The 15,304-nt window shown below is 39.6% G+C and overlaps 1 non-coding gene across 1 annotated transcript; it reads right to left on the bottom strand.

The window, feature by feature from the left end:
* Positions 1–5,808: 5,808 nt before the first annotated feature.
* LOC141650564 (small nucleolar RNA R71) lies at positions 5,809–5,915 on the bottom strand. The gene has a single exon (XR_012546589.1). It is a non-coding gene; the product is annotated as a small nucleolar RNA R71 (small nucleolar RNA).
* Between the last annotated feature and the right edge of the window lie 9,389 nt (positions 5,916–15,304).

The following is a 15,304-nucleotide window of genomic DNA, read 5'->3' as shown; positions in this document are numbered from 1 at the left end:
GCGGGTTCACTACTCGTTAAGAGTAGAACGTCATCTATGTCATGTTCCTCGACCATACCAATGTATCTGTCCGGAGGAATAGAGACTCTTCCCGACCTCCTAGGTTCCTCAGGAATATTCACCGCAGCCGGGATTGAAGGAATAGGTTCCTCCAATGGTTGCTCGGTGTTTGGTTCTCGAATCTCCGACAGTCGAAGGTTCTATCACTCTTTGCATTCTCGAGAAATTCCTTCTCTAAGAATGTCGCACTAGCCGCAACAAAAACACGTTGTTCGGTTGGCGAATAGAAGTAATGACCACGTGTTCCTTTAGGATAACCTATAAAGTATGTCTTGACCGATCGCGGGCCGAGCTTATCTTCAGGTCTCCACTTGACATAAGCCTCGCAGCCCCAAACCCGTATAAAGGACAAGTTAGGGACCGTTCCCTTCCATAGTTCATATGGAGTCTTGTCAACAGCTTTAGACGGACTTCGGTTAAGTATTAGAGCGGCCGACAAAAGAGCATAACCCCATAATGAATCAGGTAAAACCGTGTGACTCATCATGGATCGAACCATATCAAGTAGTGTTCGATTTCTCCGTTCGGACACACCATTCAATTGAGGTGTTCCAGGTGGAGTTAACTGTAGGGCGATCCCACAGTCTTTAAGGTGTTGATCAAACTCGTGAGAAAGATACTCGCCACCACGATCTGAACGTAGTGTTTTTATCTTTCTACCAAGTAGGTTCTGTACCCTATTTTGGTATTCCTTGAATTTCTCAAAGGATTCACTTTTGTGCTTCATTAAGTAGACATAGCCATATCTACTCAAATCGTCCGAGAAAGTGATGAAATACCTATAGCCTTCTCGTGCGGTGATTGACATAGGGCCACATACATCCGTGTGTATGAGTCCTAATAGGTCAGCAGCGCGCATTCCAACACCTTTGAAGGAAATACGAGTCATCTTACCGATGAGACATGATTCACACGTGCCAAATGATTGAAAATCAAAGGCCGAGATAGCTCCATGTTTAATGAGCTGTTTTACGCGTTTCTCATTAATGTGTCCCATGCGGCAGTGCCATAGATACGTTTGATCTTTGTCACCAACCTTTAACTTTTTATTCATTACGTGTAATATTTCGGTGGTCTGATCTAAAACATAAATTCCATTCATGGAGACTGCCCTGCCATAAATCATATTGTGTAAAGAGAAAATGCAAGTATTATTCTCAATTACAAATGAAAATCCGAGTTTGTCAAGTGCAGAAACTGAAATAATGTTTTTCGAAAGACTAGGAACATAATAGCAATCATATAATGATAACTCAAATCCACTAGGAAGCTGGATCACATATGTTCCCCTCGAGACGGCAGCCACTCTTGGTCCATTCCCGACACGCAGGTCAACCTCACCCTTTGCGAGAGGTTCGAGATTTCGGAGGCCCTGCACATGATTACACAGATGAGAACCACAACCAGTATCAAGTACCCAAGTTCCGTAACTTGCGTGGTTAATCTCAATCATATGAATAAAAGTAGAAGAAGAAGACATACCAACAGGTTTAACACGACCCGCTTTTATGTCCTCATGGTAAACAGGACATGTGCGTCTCCGGTGCCCGACTTGTGGCGGTGATGGCATTCCATGTTATCCATTTTGCTCTTTGTCGCGCCCGATGAGGTGCTCGACTCACCAGGCTCACTCTTACCTCGAACCCGACTTCTTGAACTTCGCCTTACCTCTCGCTAGGTTTGCCTGAGCTTTGCCCTTACCCTTTCCTTTATTTGACACAACGAGAACATCCTGTTTCATGCTCCCACTGGACTTCATGTCCTTCTCGGTCTGTACGAGAAGGGAGTGCAGTTCATGGGGAGTTTTCTTCAAATCATTCATATAGTAATTCGCTCTAAATTGCGAATAACCATCGTGGAGTGAATGAAGAATACGGTCGATAACAATATTCTCGCTGATGTTACAGTTAAAGGTCTCCAGCTTCTCGACATTCTCAATCATGCTGAGAATGTGTGGGCTAACCGGTTGGCCCTTCTGGAGTCTCGCATCAAAGAAGCGAGTGGTATGCTCATAAGTCACGATTCTCGGTGCTTTCGAGAATTCCTTGGTGAGCGTGGTGAAAATCTTGTTTGCACCATGGGCTATGAAGCGTTTCTGCAAATTGGGTTCCATTGCAAAAATGAGTACGTTTTTAATCGCACCCGCTTCCATACAGAAATCATTAAACTTGGTGATTTCAGCAGCTCTAGCCGTGGGACCTGGGTTTGCCGGGATGGGCTCTAATAGATATTTGAGCTTCCCGTCGGCAGCAGCATTCCGTAATGCCGCCTCCCGGTCCGCGAAGTTGGATCCATCATTCTTGATCGAGTAGACCGATTCATCCGATTCATGAAGATCCTAAGCCAGGACTCACGGTCCAATGTGGCACTTGGCATTGGGTTATCGGAGAACCAGCCATTTGTAGTTTAGCAGTTTAAAATCGTGATCTACACTGAAAAAGAAAGAAAAACAAAACGAAATAAGCAACTCATCGAGGTGATTTAAGTCTATTTTAAAATTCATTTTAAACATGTAGACTCTCCCACTTGCATAATTGATCTCCCTCAAGAATGATACAAGTGATCCCAAGACTCAATTTCTGTAAACTGATAAGCCAACTGTTTAGCTAATTCTTCCGGAAGAACTCTTGGTCGATAGATTTCTGTAAATCCTATCTATAGTCCACCATAATCACAGGATCGTACGAGTGATCATAGTGTTGAGATAAAATAGGTCAATCGGTTCCAACTTACCCGACGTAGAAGGGGTCATATTATGCCTACCGACGAAGAAGGGACTCATTGGAGTTTGACCTATAAAGACCGTTCTCAATTTTTGTTTATACGAGGAAGATCCCATCAACAAAATTATAATTCATTTTAAGTGAACGAATAACTAGCGTTTGTCGTGAATGAATTAATTTAGGTGATGGCTTAAAATCGTGTGACATGCGAATGTCAAAGAAAACTAACTCGTGACCTCTATATGTGTCAGTTTTCATGCAATTATTAGGTGGTTTGGTTTTTAGGCGGAATATGATGCATACTATCGTTACGATAACATAAATAATTGAATGCAATACGTAAATAAAATTTCCTAGTGTGGCCTATCCTAATAAAAAGAACAAAATACAACTTTGGAATCCACCGTTGGACCCAAGAAGCTTGTCTTGTTGTTCCATCTTGATCCATGTAGCGGGAGTGAGCATCTGGTCTCCGTCTTTGGTCTTCTCAAAAATTACAATTAAAATTACAAAATATAAACCTAATTACATTCTAATTAAAACTGTAATTACAAGTGAAAAATCCAAAACGGAGATACGAGATCTCAAAATACAACCAAGACCGTGTTCCATCATTACGGTAACACGTTCTACTAAGGCCACACTAAGTTACAACCGTTTGCAAAATAAATAAATAAATACGTAATAAAAGGCATTCAAAAACATTCATAATTAACGATAAACAAAAAATGCATCAACTAAAAACAAATTCATTCGTGACATAATTCCGTAATTATGTTAAATTTATCCAAACCACCTTTTAATGATTAAAATTCATGTGATAAAACCGCTTCTATCAATTTAATTTTAATCAAATACAGTCCGTTACTTTAAATACGCTTTAAAATAACTTAATGGTACGTGGTGAACCGTTTCACAATCATAGCGAGTGTACAATATCCGTATAAAGTACATATTATGGCCAAAAGAAAATTTAAAGCAAAAGGAATAAATTTTCAAAGTCATTAAAAAAAAATCCCTCGATCCAGGGACACAGGTGCTCGATCGAGGAACACACAGGGCTCGATCGACTGAACTGCAAGTCGATCGAAAGGATTGCCAAACAGAAGGTGCTCGATCGACTAAACTGGTGGTCGATCGAGTACTTTTATCAGCAAAGCTGCTCGATCGAGTACGAGGACCCTAATGCATCCTCCCTAATTTTCACTATAAATACCCCATTAGTCTAATTAGAGGAGCATGTTCTTCTTATCAATAATTAGTGTAGTTAATATCAATCAAATCTCTCTTCAATATTGTAATCAAATATTAATCAAGTTTTAATCCAAGTTTTAGTTCTTTAATCTCTCTCTTGTTCTTACTTTATTTTGGGTAATTGAAGATTATTTGGGTTATTATTGGGAGATTGACAACCTCTCAATCTAGGATTCAAGTACTTCTATTATTCTTGCTTTATTATTGGAATCATTAGTAGGTATAATCTCTTAATCCCTTTTTAATTATTGCTAATTACTTTCATTTATTCATCATGTTTCATTATGTTAGTATGATTGACAACCTTTCTAGCATGATCAATATGATAATGAGTGAGTAGTCTCTTAGCTAGGGTTTAATGGGTGATTAGGGGAAACCAACATGGGGAATGATTCATGCTTAAATTAATATGCTTTCATATCTTGATTGCTTGCTTGTTTTGATCTTAATACATGCACATGTTATATTTGATGAAATGCTAAGCCTATGAATCCTTGCATTTACTATCATCTTCTATCCTTTCAACTTGACTTGTAAGACATAACCCAACTCGAGTCTTGTTAGACCATGCATGTGTTAAGTAGGGAAGATTAAGTCGACTTGTAGGTGTTGTACAATCCAAGAGATTCGGCTCCGGGACCCAAACTTTCCTAGGATTGTAAGATATAACCCAACTCAATCCATCACAACAATAATTGCTTGCTTATAATTTGAGAACATGTTTGTATGATCATATCCCATGATTCCCCTATGAACCCATGACACCCTAGTGCTTTTAATCAATTGTTTACACCCTTATTTTATGGGAAATGCTTACCTTGTTAGTTTATTTTCATTGCTATTTTAGTTTAGTAACCTTCTACATCAACCCAATTTGTGACACCCCTAGACACCACTAGTTACAATAGAATCTTCATTTCAATACCCGTCCCTTGGGATCCGACCTTTACTTGCCTCTTTACTAATTGTAGAGTTGTTTGTGAAGTATAAATTGTGTTTTGTATCGACCATTGACCAACGACCACATATGCTTAATTGTGAACACCAAATGGCTTCGATCAAAAATGGCGCCGTTGCCGGGGACGGTGTTTAATTGATTTAAGATTTCTTTTATTGTTTTTAGTTGTGTCTTTTTTCACCTTGGGGAAGTAAAACTCCTCAAGGTTTGTTCTAATTGTTTTTGAGTTGTTTGATATTTTGCATGTCTAGAAGGTTACAAAGAGATTTGTTACCTTTTGACCGTGAAATTGAAAGAACCTTGACGAATAATAGGAGACTTGTTAGGAGGAATTTGGGAGGTGTTGGTGAAGTTGTTCAACCCACTAGTGAGTTTGTCAATCCTTTCGCAATAGAAGGAGAAGAAAACCCATTAAACAATACCACACAAAATCCACCTACAATGCCTAAATTCTCGTCACACTCTATACCCACCGAGGAGGATCTACCAAATGGTACTCCTACCCCACAACATCTTACCGGAAACTTTATTGCCAAGTCCGCCTTCATTCAACTAGTTGAGAGGAGCCAGTTCGGGGGAATGCCTAGTGAGGACCCTCATTCTCATATGGAAACCTTTTGTGATTATTGTGAAGCTATCTCTCAAACGGGCGTGACTCAAGACCAAATAAGATGGATCTTATTTCCTTTTTCGTTAATCGGCACCGCAAAGCAATGGTTGAAGGGCCTTGATAAGGCCACCCTTAGAATAGATTCTTGGAAGAAGCTAGCTCTAGCTTTCTACAAAAAATTCTACCCACCGGAAAAGACCAATATGCTAAGAGCTCAAATTACGGGTTTTAAGCAAAGGGATGAAGAATCTTTGTATGAAGCTTGGGAGCGGTTCAAAGGTATTTGTCGCTCATGTCCTCACCATGGACTTAGCGAATGGTTTTTAGTGCAACAATTTTGGAATGGTTTATATGAAGATTCAAGGAACATTCTCAATATGGGATCAAATGGAATGTTCACCGAAGTTGATGACAATCAAACATGGAACAAGATTGAGGAAATGGCGGTCCATAATTCGCAATATAGTAGGCCTCGCAAGGCTACTAGAGGAGGAAAGTATGAAGTGGACACCGTTACTCAATTGGGTGCTCAACTTAGTGCTCACATTGACACAATCAACTTGAAGTTTGAACAAGCTATGGCTAGACTTGAGGAAAGCTCAAAATCATCAAAGCATCATGTCAATGCCATGACGGCATCCTCATCAATCCCAAGCGGGATATGTGAGAATTGTGGAACCTTGGGTCATGACTCAAGTGAGTGTAGGGGAACAACCGAGCAAGTCAATGCTTTCCAAGCTTACAAAAGTGGTACCCCTTATTCAAATTTTTACAATGAAAACACCAAGTTCCATCCAAATCTCTCATACAAAAGCCAAAATGTCCAAAACCCTCAAACAACATACACTCCACCACCCATGAGAAATCAAAATCAAAGACCCTTTTTCAATCAAAACCAAGGTTACCAAAATCAAAACCCATACAATCACCACAATGACCAAAGTTTTGATGTCCAAAAAGCGGTCCTTCAAATGCAAAAGAATCAACAAGAATTTTTCACCCAAATGCAAAAAGATAGCCAAGCAAAAGACACCACCATCAACAACATTCTAGCTCACACCAAGATGTTGGAAACACAATTGACCCAACTAGCATCTTCAAACTCACAAAGACAAAAGGGGCAATTACCACCTCAAGGTAATCCCCCTAGACATGAAACGGTTAGTGCCATTCACTTGAGAAGTGGTACAAGATATGAAGCACCGAAGGAGCGAGTTGAGGATGAAGTTGTGAGAGCTAGTGAGAATGAAGTTGTGGTGCAAGGTCCCAAGGAAGGGGAATCATCAAAAGAAGAAAGCTCAAAGAAAAATGAAGACAAAGCCAAAGAAAAGGAGCCCATTGTGATTAGACTTCCTTTTCCAAGTCGTCAAGCCAAGCCTAAATTTGATGATCAACTTGGAAAGTTCATGGAAATTGTGAAGAACTTAGAAGTCTCAATTCCTTTCACGGAATTAATCAATCACGTTCCGGCCTATGCAAAGTACATGAAAGATATCCTCACAAAGAAGAAGTCAATCCGGAAACTTGAGACTATCGCCTTCACCAAGGTGAGTAGTGCAATACTTCAAGGGAGTTCACCTCCAAAGTTAAAGGATCCGGGAAGCTTCTCAATACCGTGTACCATTGGCGACACAACGATCAACAAAGCCTTATGTGATCTAGGGGCTAGTGTGAGTGTCATGCCGTACTCGGTAAGTAAAAGGTTGGGAATAGGAGAGCTTAAATGTACCAATATCACTCTTCAAATGGCCGATAGATCGACGAAGACACCGCTAGGGATATGGGAAGATGTCCCCGTGCGAATTGGGAAGTTTTTCATCCCGGTGGACTTTGTCATTGTTGATATGGAGGAAGATTCCAACATTCCAATCATCTTAGGAAGACCTTTCCTACACACCGCGGGTGCGGTGATTGATGTGAAACATGGAGAGCTCACTCTAGAAGTGGGAGATGAAAGCATAACTTTTAATCTTGACAAGACCATGAGAGCTCCTCGTTTGCATGAGCCATGTTTCATGATTGATCATTATAGCCGGAAAGATGAGAAGAAGAAATCGGAACTCCAATGGAGGAAGAAAGTTGAAGATGCTCCATTCAAAGAGCAAGTGAATTGTGACAAGAAGAGCTTGCAAAGCTCATCAAAATCAACCAAGGAAGAAGATGATGGCCTCATTGGCCAAGAGAAGAAATTGGGAGAGTTGTCTCCATCCAAGCAAGAGATTTTCAATGATCAACTCAATGAAGTTTGTGGTCTTTGGGACGACGAATTTGAAGGGATCTTTAATCCCTACATTGGGCATGCCATCGATCATGATCAACAACAAGGGCCACGGTCTATTGAGGACCTCTACCATAACAATGAACAAGCTTTTGTTTACTTCTTCAAGGTGTTGAGCAACATCAACAACACCTTGAACAGGCCTCCTTGACATCTCATCAAGAATGAGAGTTTGGTGGAGTCCTCCCTAAACCACCACTTGTAAATATTTCTAACTCCCTAACTTACATTAATTTTTGTATTGCATTTTTTGTCATTTTTGGATTTATTTCTACTTTGATCAAAATAATTGTCATGAAAAGAGAGAAGTGAGGGAGGGACTAATGATTTTAATTGATGTGTAGTGCTTTACCTTAGTGTGGGGATGGCAATTGCCTAGGCTATTCATGCCTTAGTAATGCCCCCACAATGAAGAACACAAGATTTGAAAGAAAGAAAGAAAGAATGATAAGGGAATGCGTTGGTGCACGGATGGAACTGAATCCGTGTACACAAGGACCAATCCGAGCGGATTCCTGAGGATCCGCCCGTCTGCAGAGGATCCGAGCGTCCTGCTGAGAAGACGCCCGTCTTGGGCTGAGCTGAAAACTGCAAAATTCTTGACTGTTGAAGAATCCGAGCGGATTTCTGGAAAGACGCCCGTCTCTCAGAATCCGTCCGTCTTGTGAACAATCCGTCCGTCTTGCAGCTGAAGAAAAACAAAGAAAAATCTCTGGACAAGAATCCGTCCGTCTTAAGCGAAATCCGCTCGTCTCATCCAAAAAGAATCCGAGCGGATTCCCCAGAATCCGCCCGTCTCTAGGCGGGATTTTTGAAAATTTGAAGCTGAAGAATCCGAGCGGATTGCGCCTAATCCGCACGGATTGTCCCTGCGTCCTAATATTGTCGAGTTCTTTAAATACTCACCCCACCTTCATTCATTCATTCATTCACTCATAAACACTACCCATAACATCAAAACCCTCATCCTCTCCATCTCAAAAACAAAAACCCTCAACAAAACTCACCAAAATCAAATCAAACCATCTTTCAAATAACAAATCAATCACTCCATCTTCATTAACAATCAAAACCAAGCACAAAATCTTCACCTTTGAATTGATTTTTGTTCTCATAAAGGCAAAGCCTTTCACTTTCAAAATCGATTTGGGCATTCTACAAATTGAAGATTTTTGATCTTTTTCTTGGTTAGCTCATCAAATGGCAAGAACAAAGGGAGCGACAAAAGCAAAGGCAAAGGCAACAAAGGCACCAAAGACTACAACTCTCTCTCAAAGGCAAAAAGCTCTACAAATGAAGAAGGCTTTGGCAATGGTGGTATCAACACCAAGCTTGGAAGTGCAACCACCTCAACAAATTTCTATGGAAGCATCACCCTCTACTCCGGTAATTAATCAACTCTTGCATTATCCGGAGGTAACATTCATTTCCGACTCCCATAGAAATACATTTGTCAAGTTTGCTATGAAACAAATTCAATCCACCAAATTCATATGCCAAGATGCTTTAAAGAAGTTGGGTGTTCTTGAACAAACAAGAGTCTTTTTCAATGCCATGGGTTTAAAGAAATTGTTTGAAATGAAGGAAGTAACATACCCCTCCCTTGTCTTGGAATTCTTAAGTTCCTTAAAAGTGACAAAAGTTGAGAATAGGGAAAATATTGAGTTTCGTCTAGCTAACACTAGTAGACGCATTACCTTTCCGGAATTGGGTGCAATTTTGGGTCTTAGCGATGAACATAAATTTTATAAGCAATATGGGAAGTATGATCCCGAGCCTCTTTGGGAGGCAATCTCCGGGAAGAAATTTGAAGATTTTAAAGCTTGTCGTGCTCTTTTGGTCCATCATCCGGGCATAAGAATATGGCACAAAGTTGTGGGAAATACCATAATTGCTAGGAAAGACACCAATCATTTCACGGGACTCGATTTTATTCTCCTTGAATCAACTTTGAATATTGGAAGAATTCATACCAAGCCTTACAATTCTTTGAGGCTATTGGTTGATAGATGGCTCCATGTAGATAGTGGGAAGAAGGGTCAAACCGTAATTGTTAATGGCGGCCTTGTCACGGTCCTAGCCAAGCACTTTGATCCTAATTTCAATAAGGATAGCAAGTACAAGGCTAAGGATGGTGGCCATCTTATTGATATGTCCACCTTGATTAACAAGTTTAAGTGGGTTGTTCACAATTCCCTTGATACCAAGTATGGGTGGCTTACAAGTGAGGCTCGATCATTCACTTTACCCGCAAAGATTTGCCGTCTTAGTGTCCACCGGACCAACTATTTACTTCCCCTATCCGAAGAAGCCGAGTACATCATTCAACAACAAAAGGGTGATCATGAAACTCCCTCCTCCTCCATTGTTATACCACCTTACCCCTATGATTATGAAGAGTTCAAACCACAAGGAGTTGAAATTGGGAAAGACTATGTAACTCTTCTTATGCAAGCCATGCACAAGCAAGCTTATGAAGATCGGAAGAATGCTTATTTGGCTCAATATCCTCCCCTCCTACATCTAGCTAGGCAAGGACTCCTTGATCCATCTTGTCCTTTGCCTAGTTGGGCGGATAGAGAAGCCTTGTTTCCGGGTGCATCTAGGGACGTGGTGGAAGACAATGAGGTTGTTGGAAATGATGAGGAGATTGATGATAATATTGAGGAAGAAGCAAGTGGAGATGAAGAAAGAGATGGTGAAGATGGTGAAGATAATGATGAGGAAGATGATGGTGAAGAAAGCAAAGAAGAAAGTGCCAAGGAAAGTGGCAATGTGACCACTTCTCATGAGGGAAGTGGTGATGATAGTAGCATGATGGAAGACTAGCCTTGGAGACTCCTACTCTCCCACGGTTTGTCTATATCTCTTTGTATTTTATTTCATTTTGATCATTGTTGGTTTAGTCCTAGCAACATCAAAGGACTCACACCTCGGTTCCTTTGAGGTGTTCTTTATTGTTCCCACTTTTGTAAAATCCAAAAATGACAATCTAGTTTCATGCATAGCATAGCATGTGCATGAACTCCCCCATGCTTTGACATTAGCAATAGTGTCTTACTTGGTTTGGGGAAGTTAATGCATACGCAACGGGAGGTAATTTAAATTATCCTCTCCGTCATAACAAAAACCATGCATCATGTAGTATAGCTTAGTGTAGAATTGCATTTAGTATAGAAATCATGCATCATTCTTGCATAATTTCCATCATTTTGGCCATTGAGGACAATGCCCATATTAGTGTGGGGATGGGAATTCTAACACTTAACTTTTATTCAAAAACCATAAAAAAATTGAAAAATTTCAAAAATCATAAAAATTTGAAAAATTGAAAAACCAAAAACAAGTTCATTTCCTTTGTATATATTGTCTTGTATATATTGTATTTGTTCATCCTTGTTCACTTTGATTGACTACGCCACATCCGAGACATGAGGATATTGAAGACCGCATGGTATGATCTTTCCAATCTCCTTTTTCCTCTTTATGTTAATGACTATGTGGCTTTATTTTGATTGATGCGGTAAAAACAATGTGAATTTAGGACTTGCATTTAGATTATTTGGCATACTAGTTGGTAGAATCATATGCATTAGGATGTTTATATGTTAGTTGCATCATGGCATGTAGTTTGCATGTTAGAAAAATTTTGCGAAACCGTCTATTTGGGAAGCTTGACAAGTGTATATAGGCCCTAGTAGATGCTTTTTATTCTTAAGACTTTGCTTGTTAGAATACTTGTAAAACACCCTAGGATGTGTCATGCTAGTATCCTTTGACCCATGGTTTAAGGCCTAGTCAAGAGTACCTTGTGGTGTGATAACTCCTTAGCTACCGTTTATTCCAAGGTGACCCTTGAAACCATGCATACTCCCATCATTCATCCATGTTCTACCATATTTTTTGTCATCAAAGGGAATGGGCACAAAAACAAAAAGAAATCAATTTGAGTTCAATGAAATGAAAAGTGAAAGAAAGTTTGCAAAAATGCATCAAATGAAAAGAGGAGCAAAAATAGAACTCCTAAAACTTCAAATACAAGGCACCCTCGTTACTAATTGGGGTGACTTTGAAAATGTTCAAAAAGAAATGCAAAAAGTTGTCAAGTATCGAAATGCCAAAAATCAAAAAGAAATGGCAAAGAAAGTGTTCTCAAAAAGTCAAATGCCACAAGAAATTGGGGGGAAAAACATCAACAAAAGCAAACTCCCAAATGAAACTCAAATTCTATCGATCCCTTTATCCATCGTATCCATTTTTGTGCATGGTAGAGAGGGGACGACCCTTCTTCTTGTCTAGGCAAGAGGGGGAATTCCGCGATCCTCCAGTGTTTCTAACACCATAGGGAGTCTACTCTTGACAAAAGCATTTAACGATTGAGGACAAAGGTACCCTAGCTTGACACCTTTTGGAGGTGATTTATTGGTATCCTTCTAGGCTTAGTAGTTTGAACAAATTGCATCTATGAAGGATTGTGTACCCTTGAATTGCTTCCCTTGTAGATAATTTCCGCCACTTAGATGAGGAAAGTGGCTATTCTTTTTGTAGATGCATCCATTATGTGTTTTTGTGTGCTTAATGTTTGGATGTGTCGCCATTTTGGCAAGACCCACCTTGCCTTGCAAGAAGGCATCCTACCTCATGGTTGTCTTGTTGTGAGTTGAAGGGGCGGAGTGAGACCCGCTAATTGTCTCATATCGGCTATTATTATTAGGTTAGGTTAGTATTGGTCCTAGTCTTTGTCACCTCTTTACTCGGGACGAGCAAAGGTTCGGTTTGGGGATATTTGATGCGACCATAATTGGCGCATATTTAGCCCCCGAATTACCATTGTTTTCATGCTTTTTAGTGCCTATTTGGGTCATTTCTTATCTTTAGTTCTTTGTTTTGCATATTCTTTGAGATTTTGATCCCTTGGTAGGAAAGGAGTAAGAGTCTTGCATTTTCATGGCAAAACAAGGCTAAATTGATCATATTCAATGACCAAGCATCAAGGAGAGACAAGACTAGAAGGCCTTTGTACATAGCATAGTAGAAGAGCATTGTTGAGAAAAGGATCCTTGAGTCCCCAAGGAAATCCCCAAGGAATTCATGAAGAAAAGGGAAGAAAAAGAAGAAGGAAAGTGGCTGAACTACAATCCGAACGGATTGTAGAGAATCCGTCCGTCCTCGCCCGATCCGAGCGTCCTCACCAGGAATCCGCTCGGATTGCCCATGCCCAGTCCGAGCGTCTTGTTCCTTGATCCGCTCGGATCGTCCATCCTGATCCGGCCGTCCCGACTCCCGGCCGCACGGATCACAAAGACAAAGATTTCGTTCTTCAAGCTACGAAATGGAGAAGCCCTTCTCTCGGATAATCCCTGAGGCTCCTTGCTCAACTTAAAAAGTGTAATTACTAGTTTAGCCCTTAGTTAACCCTAATGCATCCTCCCTAATTTTCACTATAAATACCCCATTAGTCTAATTAGAGGAGCATGTTCTTCTTATCAATAATTAGTGTAGTTAATATCAATCAAATCTCTCTTCAATATTGTAATCAAATATTAATCAAGTTTTAATCCAAGTTTTAGTTCTTTAATCTCTCTCTTGTTCTTACTTTATTTTGGGTAATTGAAGATTATTTGGGTTATTATTGGGAGATTGACAACCTCTCAATCTAGGATTCAAGTACTTCTATTATTCTTGCTTTATTATTGGAATCATTAGTAGGTATAATCTCTTAATCCCTTTTTAATTATTGCTAATTACTTTCATTTATTCATCATGTTTCATTATGTTAGTATGATTGACAACCTTTCTAGCATGATCAATATGATAATGAGTGAGTAGTCTCTTAGCTAGGGTTTAATGGGTGATTAGGGGAAACCAACATGGGGAATGATTCATGCTTAAATTAATATGCTTTCATATCTTATTTGCTTGCTTGTTTTGATCTTAATACATGCACATGTTATATTTGATGAAATGCTAAGCCTATGAATCCTTGCATTTACTATCATCTTCTATCCTTTCAACTTGACTTGTAAGACATAACCCAACTCGAGTCTTGTTAGACCATGCATGTGTTAAGTAGGGAAGATTAAGTCGACTTGTAGGTGTTGTACAATCCAAGAGATTCGGCTCCGGACCCAAACTTTCCTAGGATTGTAAGATATAACCCAACTCAATCCATCACAACAATAATTGCTTGCTTATAATTTGAGAACATGTTTGTATGATCATATCCCATGATTCCCCTATGAACCCATGACACCCTAGTGCTTTTAATCAATTGTTTACACCCTTATTTTATTTACCTTGTTAGTTTATTTTCATTGCTATTTTAGTTTAGTAACCTTCTACATCAACCCAATTTGTGACACCCCTAGACACCACTAGTTACAATAGAATCTTCATTTCAATACCCGTCCCTTGGGATCCGACCTTTACTTGCCTCTTTACTAATTGTAGAGTTGTTTGTGAAGTATAAATTGTGTTTTGTATCGACCATTGACCAACGACCACATATGCTTAATTGTGAACACCAAATGGCTTCGATCAATTACACAATGTGAAAACATATCAGGCACGTATCAAACGAGCCTTCAACAAAAGGGTTAAGCCTAGGAACAACAAAGAAGGAGACTTGGTCCTCAAATCAATTAGAGCTCTTTTACCTGTCGATCCACAAGGAAAATTCAAACCTAATTGGGCCGGGCCATTTCTAGTCAAGTCCATACTTCCAGGGGGTGCGGTTAGGATCACAGGCTTAGATGGGAACGAATTTGCTAAACCAACAAACCTTGACCAACTAAAACGTTACTATGCCTAGAATAGGAGCAAAAACGCGCCTCGCGTAACCTCACGTGTCGCTCTTGTGGCACGAAATAAACGGCCCCTGGCCAAGCTGAAGTAAGCTAATGTCATCTTGCTCTTGTATTTTGACAATTTGTCATCCTCATATCATCAAATAAACTGAAATGCATTTTAGGAGTAAGTAAAAGCTCATGCTTATTTTCTAAGTTCATTACAAGCGCTTGCTTAAAACAATTATTCTTTTACATTTACTTGAAATATGCGCAAGGGTTTGATTTCATTTTTTTAATGAATACGTAGGCAATCCTTCACAGGATACAACCCATTAATTATTTTAAATGTAAATAGGAGGACATTTGCAAATGCATTTGGAATTCGACAAGAATAATGATAGAAAATCGTAACGGTTTCATAACCAATCAACCTCTTTTATTTCATTTCTTTAAATAATAATATGCCACATAATATAAAAAATAAAAATAGGCTAGGATTCTAAAAACCCCACCTTCTTATTACAATAATAATAATAATAATAAATAATAATAAAGACTTGGGCTATTCTTCCATTTTCCCTTTGCCTTTGTCATTTTTATCATATTTCTTGTCTCGACCTCGAGCCGGACGCT

This window comes from Silene latifolia, chromosome 3 (genome assembly GCF_048544455.1).
Source record: "Silene latifolia isolate original U9 population chromosome 3, ASM4854445v1, whole genome shotgun sequence".
Taxonomy (NCBI): domain Eukaryota; kingdom Viridiplantae; phylum Streptophyta; class Magnoliopsida; order Caryophyllales; family Caryophyllaceae; genus Silene; species Silene latifolia.
This window is presented reverse-complemented; position numbering and strand designations above follow the sequence as displayed.